At 40.4% G+C, this 15,864-nt stretch overlaps 1 pseudogene; it reads left to right on the forward strand.

Annotated features, from left to right (window-relative positions):
* The first annotated feature begins 15,054 nt into the window (after nt 1–15,054).
* LOC116575643 lies at nt 15,055–15,185 on the forward strand (annotated as a pseudogene).
* Nucleotides 15,186–15,864: the final 679 nt, after the last annotated feature.

Consider the following 15,864-nt stretch of genomic DNA (forward strand, 5'->3'; position numbering starts at 1 on the left):
GTATTCCGTAAGCCCCCGTGATTACCTCGTCTTAGGACTTTCTGCCTAAGATTGTCCCGGTCTATCTCCTTATCAGGCTGTGAGCTCGTTGAAGACAGGATTGTGTCTGTCTGAATCCCAGGGCCCTTTTGCCCAGTAAGTGACTCATGGTAAGCACCCGCATAGCTCCATAATGAATGGATTATAGCAAGACATTAAGTGGGGGGCCGGGGGAGAGGAATAGAGAATGCTAAGCTGTTGTTCCTAATAACTAGAAGGAGAGTGTCTTTGTGATATTTAACACCTGCAATCTGACTACTTATAGGTTTAGAATAAAGTGAAACACGTGGGTCTAAGCTGGGAAATTGCCTTGGGGTGAATTCTAGATGGGAGGAAGATGAGGAAATCAAGTGATTGTCAAATAAACTTTATCATAGTAGACTGACAGAATATGTTCTTTGTACCTAGAAGTTATTTTTCTTTTCTCTTCTTCCATGTTAGGTTGCACAGAACATATCTTTTGAAAAGTGAATTTAACTAATTCAGTCCGTATCCCACACACTTGTGTGTGCCTAATTTCATGAAATGATCTAGCCAGTGGTGTGCCAGAGACGCTCATTTGGCCTCATAGAGCCAACTGTTAAGTGTTCAGGAGTTTTGCAAGTCACTTATTAGGCACAGTTTGAAATTAGCCAGGGTGGGGCTATTTCCATCACATAAACCCGCAAGTGTACAGGTCACACCTCCCCACTCCCAACACCAGCTGCCTGTTAAACATTTACTCATTCATCAATAGATGCAGTTCTGTTTTACTCAGTAGTATTTTTATGCTCAAAGACTGTACAAACTATTATGTCCTTCACAACCTCATGAGCGATGAAAGATGACCTAATGGAGTCTGTCACGTATGTAGGCAGGTGCGCGAGAGAACTAGACAGTTTCCTTCGGATAGGGCCAAAACTCAAAAATTTCAAGTATAATAGAAATATCCTCCTGCTTTTATGTCACATATGTGTTCTCTCTATGGTGTCAATTTGGGGGGCGCTTTCTACTAAGATGACTCAAAAAGAGAAAGCTAGGTTTTTCTGAAGTAGAACTTCGCTACTGTCACCAAAACAATTTTTTTTTTGTCTTTTTAAAAAAAGTCAATGGGGGGGGGAGGGTGTGCCTGGGTGGCTCAGTTGGTTAAGTATCGACTCTTGGTTTTGGCTCAGGTCATGATCTCAAGGTTCTGGAATCGAGTTCCGCATCAGGCTCTATGCTCAGTAGAGTCTTCTGGATATTCTCTTCCTCCCTCTCTCCTTTTGCTCCTCCCCTTGCTCCCATTCTCTCTCTCAGATAAGTAAATGAATAAATAAATAAATAAATAAATAAATAAAATCTTTTTAAAAAGCCTACAGGGAAGGTGCCTCATTAGCACAGTAGGTAGCACGTCAGTCTCATAAAAAGCCTACAGAGAAATGCTAAATGATTCAGTAAGCTTATTATTAAAATACTCACTCCTGCAAATATTCACTGAATGCTGTGATACGTACAAAAGGCTATTCTGGTAGCCACGACAGAGACCACCTCTCATAGAGCTCACAGTCAAACTGGGGAGACAGCAAAAAATAACCTAAATTGTATGACCTGTTAAAGAGAAATTCACAGGGAAGAGGAGAAAATAAATGTGCTGCTAATAAAACTTAAGCCTTGGGATATGGTCTCCATTCTCCATGGATTTGGAAAGACCCTCAGGTGAAGTGGACTTTGGTATGTTTTAAAAACTGAAAAGGGGCCCAAGTTTCTAGACTAGTACATGAGACAGGAACTGGCGCGAAGGGAGGCTGGGGAGGCAGGGAAGGACAGGCTCAGGGAGGCTCTTTCAGAAAGTTAAAGATTTTGGACTTTCTCCTAAAAATAATGGGAGGCCCATAAAGGGTTTAAGCTGAGGAGTGACACATTTTAAAAGATTGCTCTGAACTGCTGTGTGGAAAATGGATTGGTGTTGGGGGTGGGGGCAAGGAACATAAAACATAATGAAACATGGTCCTGTTGTGTATTGAGAGAGCAAGGGGTTATCTAGGAGAATGCTAGTGGGATTATTATTATGAGGCCACTTACATTAGATGTCCTTTTTAATGACTTGGAAGAAGTGATAAAAATAATTTGATTACTCTTGGAGGCAATAATAGGGAATTACCCATAAAAGTGGAAAAAGACATAATTTTTAAAGCTCTAGAAAAATTATAACTAGCTAAGAAGTAAAACCATATGAATAGTGAAAATCTGTATGCACATATATACAGCATCTAAGAATTCATCATATCTCCTGGAACAATGCATTATGAACAGCAGCACATCTCGTCCAATGTTGTTTTGATTCTGAGAGCTCTATATTGTTTGGTTCAGCAAAGCGGCTATTTCCAGTTAGTTCCTAGTGCTGTTACATCCCATTTCTGCCAGAATGACTACTGACAATCTATTTAAAGAGCTCGAAGGAGGATGGCCATCCATATTAAAAACTGGGGATAGTCCACTCTTGCCATGAAAGAACCAAAGAATTCTTTTTTTTTTTTTTTTTTAAGATTTTATTTATTTATTTGACAGACAGAGATCACAAGTAGGCAGAGAGGCATGCAGAGAGAAGGGAAGCAGGCTCCCTCCTGAACAGCAGGCTGGATGCGGGGCTTGATTCCAGGACCCTGAGATCATGACCTGAGCTGAAGGCAGAGGCTTTAACCCACTGAGCCACCCAGGCACCCCCAAAGAATTCTTTAATACCATAATCAATGGGAAGCTCTATAAACAAGATACCATCAAGGGTCTACAGGGAACAGAAAGTAAAAATAATTATTGAATAACCTAATTGGCCTTGAAAATCTTATATAATATTTGTTGCTTCTTTTCACAGATGAAGCATGAAAGGGTGATAAAATGCAACCGTTGAACGTATGGGTCACAAAAGTGTGAATATTCAGCTTTCATTATGTCCACTGGAGACAAAGCTATCCGAATGAAAAATCTGCTTTAAATTGTTATGGGAACAAGCATTAATTTAAGTTATATCCTTGGAGAACATTCTGTTCAGTCCCTCAAATGAAAGATCATTTACCTTCTGTTACATAAGCTTAAGTCGTACAGGCTATAAACTGACTGCTTCCTGTCTTAATTCCACTTATCAAATCAAACTGAGCAGATGGTCATCTTAATGCAGCCCGTTTCAGTCAGCGTCATCAGCAAATAACAACATGGCTAGTTTGGCACATAGGGAAATTAATGTGGCTAATGACTAGTCATTAGGTTTGCAACCACAGTTTATTAATTTTGATTTTTACGATTATTACATTTGTTACTGGGAGAGTAAGGTAATTGTCAGAGTGAAAAGTAGCTATCCACCCTCACCCAAACTAAAAATATTAGTGCTGATACATTTTCTTTTGCTTAAGTAAAAAGATGTAAAACATTGGGAATTGGGGAAAAAAAAAAAAAACAGGTTATGTCTGAGGACAAGTGATATAAAAGCAATTAGTGATGCTGATGGTTTGTGTATGATACAATGAGATTAGATGCTTGATTAGAAATGTGTCTCATCCTGCACAGACATGTGATTTAGAATCAGACTGAGCTGGGCGAAAGACTTTTCCAACGTTGTAGTGAATTGGCCTGTCTGAAAAATAGCTTCCTTCAGGCTTTGTAGATGGGAGGTCTTACTAGGTCATGTCCCTCAGCGAGTTGGCTGCCCAGCACCCAGGCTGGGTTTAAACCAGCAAGTGAGGGGGTGTCATGGCTTTGGTACTCTAGGGGGGTACTTTTCAGGTAGTACTTGGTCTGAATTCTTTGAAATCCTTGGTTATGGTGTGGGAAGGCATAAAGGAGGGAGAAAAGTAGATGGAGGGAGGCAAGATGGGGCAAAGGGAAAAAGACTTTCTAGCTACTGTGCAGCAAAAGCAGTAGACACCTTTGGGGCATGAATACTGGAGCCAGTGAAACCACTTTAAACCCCATATTGTCTACAAAAAGTACCAGCAGATAGGAAGATATATAGGTAAAGCTATGAAAATATCAGCGATAGTAAACTGAAATGTACACAGGAGCCAAGCAAATAACATAAATGTAAACAGAGACCGGGAGGGCCCTATAAAAGTGAGAAGCAGGCTGCAAGTTAAGATATTGGTGTCTTTATTGCCACCAAGCATAATACCCATCAAGTCGGGATGCTTTTTAAGATACAATTTGAGCTAAAAGAAAAAGATGGCCCTATAAAGCACACTGAGGTTGATTTGTGACCCCTAAGATACTGTGCTGAGTTTCAACTTGAGCAATTGCATGCAGGGAGAGAATTTTCTACAACGACTGTAAAAGCCCCAAAACCAGAAATTGTTCCTTCTAATGGAGGCAAGCAAGATAAAAGAAGAATATATCAGAATCATATTTTAAACGCATGCGTGGCTAAAGGATTTTTTTTCCCCTCCAGTAAGTTCCAAGTGTGAAGGGACTGGAGTTAATACCAAAAGTTTATTTTATGTTATTTATCTTGTTCGTGTGTGTGTGTGTGCGCGTGCATGCGTGTGTGTGTGTGTGTGTGTGTGTGTATGGTGTGTATTGCCCGAGTTAGCAGTTTACTAAACTTTTCACAGTTCATTTCTTAGCACAGAATCAGTCATTGTCAACTTAGCTCTTTTTTGTGTGTGCTACATTTCCAAGTTGTGTTCATTCCTCATCATCTATGGTTGGAATTCTTGTAATTTTGCTCTTATCAGTTTTTTTTGTTTTTTTGTGTGTTCCGCCCCCCCCCCCCCCCCCCCCCCCAGTTTCCACTTCCCTTAATTTACCATTTCCAGCTACTTCCTTAGGGAGGGTCTGGGTCTTGGCCAGTTGAGATTTCCATCAAGGGGCCAGTGGTGGGAACAGAGAATGAGAAAGTGAGAGCAACAGACTTGCCTGCCAAGGGTGGTTTAGAAATGGAGGAAATAAACAGGCATGTTGAAATCTGAGTTCATTGGGGACTGTGGGGAGAAAAATATTGAAGCATCCATATACCAAAGCTAGAGGGGTCACAGCTGAGAGATGATTGAGGAATTTGGAGTTGGATAGAGCTAGGTCAGGGTGCTATCCTGTTGTGGATATATACGTTCCATGAGGAACATGCATGGATGGTCCCTGGGCCATGTTTTTGGTCGATGGGTACATCAATGGTGGTTGGAGTGTCAGTCTGGAACTTGGTCAGGATACATGTTGTTCTCTTCACTATTGTTAGAGGGGATTTTCTAAAACATACTTAGGTTTCTGCTCAAACTCCACTATTTGCTGTAAAGCTCTTCAATGTGGAACTAACAACATTTTGCCTTGTTGCAATCAACAAGGTGTGTGCACTTACATTTAGATGTGTCTCATGCAATTTGTTGCTTACAATAAAGTGCTGGAGGTTTTTTTTCCCAATATGAATTAGAGCAGATTGACTCTCCAATTCATCTTTTGTTAGTTTCTTTTGCATTTGAGGGTATTTTCTTTCATGGAAATGACAGGTACAGGTTACAAGTAGGTCTTGAAAAATTACGTATAACCTGAGGTCTGCTAAAATATATACATATATATAACCTGGGTTATATATACATAAATGTAACCTGGGTATGTTAAAATACTTCATGAGCTACTATATTTCTTTATGTGCTGATAGTTATTAGCAAAACATGTATGAATTATTCTAGAGCTAGGCTTCATCAAACTGTGGGGTGTCTATAGGTGTGTGTTGTGAGTGAAAATGTTATCTGCCATGTCTCTCTTGGAGAAAAACATGTTAAAATCTGCTAGCAAAAGCCAAGCTTGATATACTTTCCTGTACAGCCTCGCCTTCTCTCCCTTCTTCGGGTGTACCAGACTCATCACACTCTGTAGATGCACCTCTCCTTGCTTTTCCTTGCCCTTCCTTTACCTACAATGATTAATCCTAGACTGCTGCATTTTCTGACTCCAGAAAACACCTTTTATGTTGTATTCTTGACTTGTCCTCCCGGAAGCGGGAGGGGGATGGCATCAACACAGGAGAACTACGTCCCTGAAGTACTAGAATGTGTTTTTCATTATGATTCCTTTCTCATATATATATATCTTACATATATAACATATATATATTATGTATATATTTCTTTTAAAAGTTTGTTTTTAAAATCCTCTCCCCAAACCATCATATTAATTACATGATTAATTAATTTTCGAAAGAAAGGTTTCTAAATTTTAGAAAATAGAGTGATATGCCTTCATCACATATCCATTCCCATTCTCACCATCTGAGGTTGTCAGTGAAAACAATATGATGCAAAAAAAAATATTTTTCCAACAACTTTTATAATCTTGTACAAATATCTAAATGTATTTATATCTATATCTGTATTTATATCTGTGGCCATGGTTTATTTTTCCCAATATGAGATCCTGTAATATAACTTGTCTACAATATCTGAGACTTTGTTGTAGCTCAGGGTTTAGAGATATAACTCATTCTTTGGAAGGGCTGCCTTTCGAGTCCCTTGGACAGCACTGAGAGTTAAGTCACAGGATGACCAAGCACTGGAGGCCAAAGAGCCAAGGATAGGATCCAAGGTGGGGGATGAGCCAGGAATTTAGAACTGAGTGGAGTTTGGTCAGGGTGAGATTGGGTGAAGGACATTCAGGGATGGCCCATGGCGTCTGTGTGCTGGTCAGTGGGGGGGTGTGTGTGTGACGATTGCAGGGTCGCACTGGTCTAAGGGAGCTTAATATTTATTGATGTAGCTCATTCTTTTAAAGGGCTGCATTCTTAGCCTGAATGTGCTGTAATTTATTCAACTCTTCCCCTATGTTGGCTGTTGTGTTTGCCAACTTCCCCAGTGCTGTAACAAATACCCTTGTTTATATCCTTAGGTGCTAAAGCTTTTGTCTCTGTAGAGTCCCAGAAGCAGGGCTGAGGGGTTAAAGGCCTTGTGTCTGTCAAATTTCTTTCTATTGCTAGGCTTCTCTCCAGAGTAGCTGCGGTACTTCTCTTCCCTTGGATGTTTTTTTCAATAACAGAATATATTTTTAAGTTACATAGGTCACTATCTTATCTCCTTACACTGGCGTTCACACTTTACATTTGTAGATCAAAAGCCTAAAGTTGAAGCTTTTTACTATAAAGAAAACCTCAAGACTTTCTTTTTTTTTTTTTTTCCCTGTTGATAAACATATCCATTAAGCCACCAGGGCAATACAGTGAGCATCTTGGAGCTAGGTAAAGGTTAATTTCATTGACTTCAGCAAGATAGGAGAGACTGTGAGACGCTAGAATCTGGAGAGCCCACCCAGGTGGGAGGTGAGCAGGAGAAGAAATCCAGCTGCGGGTTCTAGGAGAACATCTGGTACAGATGGTAAGTCATGGAATGAGGAATCTCTCAGAATAGCAGTAGTCAGAGCTGGTGGCACCAGAGAGACCTCAGGCTGAGCCCAAGAAAAGGGAATTCAGGAGCAGAGGAATTTGGAGACCCAGTAAAATAGTAAGCAGGTGGTTGGCATTGGGGACAAGTGTTAGAAAGAAGTAAGGACCCAGCCACAGGGTTGGGCAGCAGGGAAGCAAGGATCCCTGGGAGAGGTTCAGGTTCTCTAGATCACACAGACCTACTTTCAAATTCTGGCCCTGATGCTGACCAATTCTTTGACTTGGTATAAATTATTTTATCTTCATGGGTCTCAGTTTCTTCACCTGTCTTGCAGGTCAAAGGCTTGGTTTAGTGGGAGGCACATGTTATATACATATACAATGTTTGTTGGCATTTTGAAGACTGCTGAATTTTTCCCGTGACAGAAGGTACATTAGCAGGTATGCGTGAAATGAATTGGCAGTTGTAAACCCAGTCTCCAGGGTGCCATGAATACCTTGCCTTCCTGAGTAGCGGTCCAGTGGTCCCATTGGATCTGGAACTATATCTAAATCTATGTCCTCATTTCCTGTAGTCTCCTGCCAAGAGTTTTCTTGGGTAGTTGGTTCGAAAAACTATAGGATACTTTGAGTCTGCCATTTGCCTAACTTCAAATAACACCAGTGCCCAGAATGTCTTGATGTGGGGCTGACTTCCTGAATTACCTCTTCTTGGATTTCTATTTCAACTACCCTCTCCCACCAGTACCTAGTTCTGGTCTATTGATCTATTTTCATAAAGACTCAAAATGATCCCCAGTCAAGCATACTTGAGTTATGACCCAGGCCAGTAAAGAGGCCAAAGCCAAAACCAGACTCTGATGTTGAATCTTCGGATGTTGAACCCATACCCCTGGAAACTCTTTTGCCCATTGATTCCTTTGGTTATTGGGTAGGAAGTGGTTGAGTCTATCACTTAGAGGACCACAGACATCGGGAACCATTCAGAGGTTGGCATTATCAATGTTTATAATTGGGCATTCATTGCTTGAAAGCTATACCAAGTGTCTCTTGAACTGATTAGACTGAATTGACCCTAATGTACTAAGAACCAGAAGGTACTTCTCAGGAAAGTATTTTATGAATTTCTGTTGCTTGCTAACAGCAAACAAATGAACAAAAATCAATGACGTGACAACGATAAAAGTTAAGAACCAGGCAGCGCAATACTTGCTATTTTTTGTCTGCTAAAAATCCATTTTCCTTTCTAAAAAACTCTCTCGGTTTCCTTTTGGAACCCCCTCTAACTCCCACTCAAGTCCGCTGGATGAGCTGGTGACCCAAGTCTAGGCAATCAGCATATTTTAGTTGTTAGTCACTGCACTTAGTTCAGTAGTGAACTGATCCAATGATATTTTATCCCAGGGCTTTCACTGAAACTATGAGGAGAGAGACATTCTCCTTCTGCTATGGTTATTTAAACTGGTAGAACATAAGCCTGGAGGTGTTGATGGTCATTCTGCCAAGATATGGGAAGGGCCCATTTAGCCAGGCTCTGCCTGAAGTCACATTGCCTCTGGACTATTTTAGTTGCATGGGTCATTAAATGCATTGTTTTGCTTAAGCCACTTTCTGTTTTATTTCTGTCACTTGCAGTCAAAAGATTTCTGACAAAATTTGATGGGTTCCTGAAGTTTTTGAAGTCCAAAACTAAACTCAATGCTACTGAACTGAAGATTCCTCTAAATTGCTAAAAAGCCAAATATCAAATATGAGAAATGAATGTAGTTTCTGTGCACAATAAAAAGAATCCTGAGCTAAAACATTACAATATTCCTTCCAATGTTTAAAATGATATACTATGTAGCAGAAAGAAGATAGCAATCTCCAGTGTATTATTATTACCTTTGAGCATTGAAGATAAATGCCATAAATTCATCTGAGGTCAGATGGTTAACCAGATTATTTATAGAGTCCCTTCTAATTCTTTATTCTACAGAACAAACTAGGTAGACAATGGGGTAGAAAATGGCGGACATAGTGCCATCACATGGGATTTGAAAAGAAGCCACAGGCTATATGAGTAGAGTGACATTGAACACTATATGTAGATATGAATTTGAATTTGAATTTGGATTTAAATTCTGGTTAGATGACCTAGAAAACTCCTCTTAACCACTCAACATTTTGGTTTTGTCATTTGTAAAATGGGGACAGCGATACTTCTTCCATCGTTAAAGACCAAGTGAAATACCATATACTAAATCAAATGTACTTGACACATGGAATTCCAGTTTTTGTCTTAAAGTTCTATGAAAGTGACTTAGTTAAAAATAAAGATTCGGAAATTACCTGTTATGTTTTTGTGAAAATGACTCCCTCCTTCAAACTTGGAATAAATCTTTTTGTTACATCTCTTGCCCATAAGACTCCATTTCTCCCCAAGTAGGTACATTTTTAGTAGAGACCAGAGTTTAGATTTATTTGAGCAAAATATGTGGTAACAATGGGAAATTGCTGTTTACCAAGGATTAATTGGGGAAAAAATGCATAACTCTGACTCAGGGTGAGAATACAACCATTGAAAATGCAGACACTAAGACAGTGCAAAGAAAGCTAAAGCATTTGTAATGCATAATGTTGAAACGGTATATGCTGTATCGATTTCACTATTGAGTGGGTGTTTTGCTTTTTGATATCCTCAATGTTTTTAAAGCTTATGTAATGTGAATTATAGATGATACCAAAATATTTGCTAGGCCCCAAATTGCATTTTTTCTTTTCATTAGATTTTTATTTTTGTTGTATATGCATAATTTGATGATGTTAAAACCATAACTCTTTGTTGGTAGTGCTCTGTTAGTTTTACTAAGTAGTAACCTGGGCTGGCTCTCATTTACAGCCGTTGAATGTTAAACAGCATTGAAAAATGTTAAGTTGTTAGATAACTGACTAGTTTCCTCAAAGCTCCTCGGGGAGGCCAAGAATTAACCAGGCTTCTTATTCCCTTTTTCACACTCCAAAGGGAATATGCTAATTCACTCCTAACTTTCCAACAATGGTGTAACCTTCTGCTTCTCCTGATTTCGCAACTCACTCAGGAACTCATGCACAAGCACTGTGTAAGCTGATATCATTCCATTGGGAGCTCACATCTTGAACATCCTGAAGCTGTGCCCTCCTGACCTCAGAGCCCTGAGTACAACCTAACACAGAAGAGGGGCTCCATGGGTGGTTGTGGAATGAATGAAAAATAACCACCGCAATCCTCTGTCATAATGTTTCTGCTCACAAAACATCCAAATTGATGGAATCCGAAGGAGATGGAAAGTAATGCTGTATGTGGGAAAACATGAATCCAGGCCTGTTAGTTTTTCTAGTAAGGCCTGTTGATCCATCTTTCAGGAACAAGTCCTGTGAGACTCTGTGATTGGGAACATGGTGCTTTTCTTGGATGCGAGACAGCATCATGATCCTTCTGTGATTGGGGCACCTGGGTGGCTCAGTCGATTAAGCATCTGACTTTTGCTTTCCACTCAGGTCATGATCACGGGGTCCTGAGATCAAGCCCTGCATCGGGCTCAGTGCTCAGCTTGAAGTCTGCTTGTCTCTCTCCCTCTGCTCCTCCTCCTGCTCTCTCTCTCTTTCCCTCTCTCTCTCTCTCTCTAATGAATAAATAAAATCTTAAAATATTCTTCTGGGATTTGCATTCTTTTTTCTGGAGGCATGATGTCACTGTTTTGTTTTGTTTTTAAATTTTCCCCATTCTTTGCTGACCCTCTGATGTTCATCTGATTTCTTTTTTTTTTTTTTTTTAAATTTGGTCCTATGGTTCTTATATTTTTGTTAATATAAAGATCTCAGATACTTAAGCTTTTAGGGAAAAAAATCCACATGGAAACATTAAAAAACCATCACTCTGAGTTTCTCCTATGTCTTTTCAAAGCCACACAAATTTGTCGTTTTTTCCAGGATTGGAAGCATAGGCTCTGAAGATGGCTACCGCTGTTGACTGACTTCCTGTGGGCTAGGTATTTTGCACACACTTTCTTTTTTAATCCTCACCACAAGCCCACGGGATACCTCGAGGCCTTGTTATTGCCATTCTACAGATAAGAATATAGAGGTTTATAGATGTCAAAGTCCTTTTCCCTCAAGGACAGTATTTTGGCCTTTAACAGAAATGGAAGGAAATACTAGACAGACAGGTGCTACGTCTAGACAAAATACTTCACAACTGGACACATCATTGTGGTCAACTTGCCATCTGTGATATGATTCATTACGAATATATTTAAATGCACTTATTTTATAATCCTGTAACTATCTCTGAGTTACTCCGGGGTCTTGTATAGCCGTTTCTGTGTAATTTGAACTTTTCATGCTTACCTTCCCTTTCTTCCTGTATTACTGCTCTCTTTCGAAAGCATTTGGGTCTCAGCTCAGTTGTTACCGCTCAGATCTGCCTTCTTAGATGACTCTAGATGATTCTAGATGACTCCCATCGCTCTATCCCAATGTCCTCTATCCCAATGTCCTCCTTCATTTTCTTCATGACTTTTACTGCTATTCAAAATCACATTTTGGGCGGGGGGCGCCTGGGTGGCTCAGTTGGTTAAGCATCTGCCTTCAACTCAGGTCATGATCCAGGTCATGGGCTTGAGCCCCAAGTTAGAGTCCCTGCTCAGTGGGGAGTCTGCTTTTCCCTCTCCTTCTACCCCTCCCCCTGCTTGTGTTCCCTCTCTCTCAAATAAAACCTTTTTAAAAAGGAAGCAAAATCATATTTTTAAAAAATATTTAGAAATATAGTTGGCATACAGTATTTTATTCAAGAGCGTAACGCAGTGACTCGACATTTATATACATTACAAAATGCTCACCATGATAAGGGTAGTTACCATCTGCCACCCGAGAAAGTTAATACAGCGTTATTGACGAGATTCCTGAATCACCTTTTTTTATTCCTTTGGACCCCTAACTGGAATGGGAGTTGCTTAGGACAACTGTCTTTTTGTCTTATTCACCACTGCATCCCCACTTCCTAGAACAGTGTCCAGATGAATTATTGCATATTCTTCAGGATGTAGATAGACTAAGGTAAAGGACACCTTACATGGTGGGATTGGCAAGGGCAAGATGCTGGCAGCTCCAGTAACAGACAGAAGATATTTGGCAGCCCCCTGTGTGCCAGCTGCTGTGTTGTCCTTCCAGCTCAGCCCACTCGGGGGGTATAATTAGCTTGTTCTCTCTAACCGAGTGCCCAAGTCCCAACATGAAGAGATGTTTATCTAGGTCCCCTACAGCCTTTGCTGGTTTGTGTGAAGCCCAGCAACTTCAGTGGTTACTCATAACTCCTGTGATTAAATCGACCTGAGTTAATCCCGGGGATTTCTGTTTCAATGTAGGATATTTGCAGATTGCTGCGAAAATGACCTAACTTCCAGATCCCTGCAAATGAGCTCCATACCGATCCAGAAAACAATCTACAATTCACCAGGCACCCTGCTAATTATTTTAATACCATTTAATTTCATCTTCAAACACAACTAGAAGTAGATGCTACTATTATCCTCGTTTTTCAGCTGAGGAAATTGACGCTTGGAGTATGGGACTTGGCTAGGTCCCACAGCTCGTGGGGAAGAGATGCAAATCAGGCTGACTCTTCCCAAAGTTGATACTCACTGTCTAATTGGTGAAGATTTGACACCTCATTCTGATGTGGCCTGTAACCTGTTGGGAAATCAGGTTTACCTGCTATGAATGACTCCTCACAGCCTGAGATGTGCCTGAGGGATGTTGCCAGAACTTGGTTTAGGAGCTCAGGAAAAAAATCAAATTTTGAATCATCATACTCAATTGCTGAAAATTACAAGTCTTACACAAATCAGTTTTTGAAAAGAGCTGATCTTAACAGATTATAACTTTGAATTATATACATATTTGGAGACAGACCAATTTGGGTTCAAAGCCCAACAGTTTTTAAAACCTGTGTAAACATCAGTCATTTTTTTTTTAATCCTCTGAAGACTTACTATGGGTTCTAATACCTATTTCTTCAAATTCCTGTAAGGAGAGTGGCTAATCCAGTGCCTGGCATGTAGAAGGAAGGGCAAAAGATGATTTCCTTTACTTGAAGTATTATGCTTGGGAATTTTTTAGTTGCGAAGTTTTATTTTTCCCTAAATTTGATGTTCTTCCAGTGTTCCTGTTAAAATGTTATTTCTATTCTTTTCATTTCTTGCCTCAGGTATAGTTTAATATCCTAATTTATTTCCTAGGAGTCGTGCACCATTGATTTGGAAAATCTCTTGGCCATAGAGTGGCTGATAGTTTTACTTTTTCTCTTCATTGAATCTTCTCAGCCTTCATCCCTGACCATAGTCTTTGTGTAATGGCTTACATTTCACCACTATTAACCCTTCATAAATTGATGCCATAGCTTCTTTTGACATCATCCTTAAAGAATCCTTCTCAAACCACACCTCTGAAAAGTTGGGGCATAAGACTTTGAGAGAATGTTCTAAATACCTTAGGAAGTTGGGACTGGTTTTAAATCATTTTTATAGTCACAGTATAGAAACATTTGTAGTAAGAAGTAGAAGTAGAGACATTCAGAGGCTTGGATATGGCCTATCTCAGTAATGAAAACAAGGGCCATTAATATGGTTGGAGCATATAAATCTGAGAGTGAAACTATTCGGATAAAAAATAGCTGGCTCTCTAAGTCTAAGCAAGGCAAGAAACTACCTCCACCATGAGAAAGACAAATGTGAATTGTCTATAATATCTCCCTTGGAATAAGATCACTTTCTTTGTACTTGACAGATGACATCTCATGAAATTATCCATAAATTTTGTTCTGTTTTTAAGGCAAAACAAGTTGGGTAGTTTGCTCATTTGTCACAGATTTTGGGCATGGGTTTAAAATTATAATTAACTTACTCTTGAGGCTCCTGGGGGGCCTCTGTCCATTGAGCGTGCAACTTAGTTTCTGTTCAGGTCAAGATCTCATGGGTCCGGTGATGGCGCCATGCCCCCTCATCAGGGAGTCTGCTTGAGATTAGCTCCCTTTGCCCCTCCTCTCACTCACGTGCACTCTCTCTCTCATAAATAATAAACAAATAAATAAGTCTTAAAAAAAACCCATTTATTCTTATTTTTACAAACTTTGGTCTTCCTATGTTTTTGGAAGTTGACTTGCTGGCCATTTTGTATTGCCCAACTCATTCTTAACTTATAAGGAGTGCAAGGGGCTGCTGTGTGCTAGAGCCTGAGTCCTCCCATCCCTCCACACCTCGTCCTCCCTAAAGATATATCCCTCAGTCTGCTTTCTGTGTTCTTTTCTTAGCTGTTGCTGTGATTAGGGCAGGCTCTGAGGCATCTGTGTGGGACAAGAACTACTAAAAAGTGCTTATAACCGCCTTTGATTGGTGGTAGGTAAGCACTGTTACCTCCATTTTATAGATGAGGAAACAGAAGCACATAGATGCTGAGCAAATGACTCAGAGATGTTGAGTAAGTAGGTCACACGGTTAGTAAGCTGCAAACTAACTGGAGTCAAACTCAGGGTGACCAGTTGTCCTAGTTTTTCAAGGCTGAGGGGTTTCCCGGGCTGTAGGATTTCAGTGTTGTAGGATCTCAGTGTTAAAAGGAAGGCAGGCCCAGGCAAAACAGGACAGACAGTTGGTCACTCTAGGTGTCTGACTTTAGAAACTCTATACTCAAGCTTTGCGCAGTGGCAGTATCATAGCCAATGAGGTTTATCCGAGGCGCTATTATTGCTAATAGAAACTCTATACTCTTCATCCTTTTGCTTCAGACCCTAAAATATTTAGCTCTCCCTGAAATATTGAGCCCACCATCCCCTCCAGTAGTCCTTACTCACCCACTGCCCCTCCTTCTTCTGCTAGTTAAAGCAGCCAACTGCTCACCATTGTATTCACTGTGAGACTCTCACTACAAATTGCAGCCCCTTTACCCCCTTTGTGGGCACAGGAAATCAAAAGGCTGACAGCTCAGTGTCTCTATGGTTTCCTGGGCCTCTAACCCTATTGGATCTCCAGACAGAGAATTGTTATTCTTCCTCCTGGTGACAACTCTGTTGAGAAACTCAAAATTGTCCTCATTTCAAAGATGACGAGGTCTGTATAGAGAAAGAAAGCTAACGGTTTCTAGGCATTTAAATCCCTCTATCCTGTTAACTTCAGATGGTGTCAGGGATGCCTCAGCTACTCCAGGCAATGTCTCTCAGCAGAGGAGGACCTGATGCTGAAGGCTCCCGGCCATATTCTTCTTGGCAAGGACTCCTCCCTTTGGGCTCCTCCCTTCAGTTGATCCTATTATCTGTGACAGCTTCAAGAGATAGCAGCCACTGCTTCTAGTGGCTTCTTCGAGGGATGGTAACAACTTTAACAGCAGCTTTTTAAAAATTTTGCTGAAGTTTTTTTTTTTTTTTTCCCCCCAGAAAGCTCCATGCTTCCTCCATAGCTAATAATGGAGTTCTATGCTTAGTAGGTGCTGGAGTCCTTATCAGG

Source organism: Mustela erminea, chromosome 16, assembly GCF_009829155.1.
Source record: "Mustela erminea isolate mMusErm1 chromosome 16, mMusErm1.Pri, whole genome shotgun sequence".
In the NCBI taxonomy this organism is placed as follows: domain Eukaryota; kingdom Metazoa; phylum Chordata; class Mammalia; order Carnivora; family Mustelidae; genus Mustela; species Mustela erminea.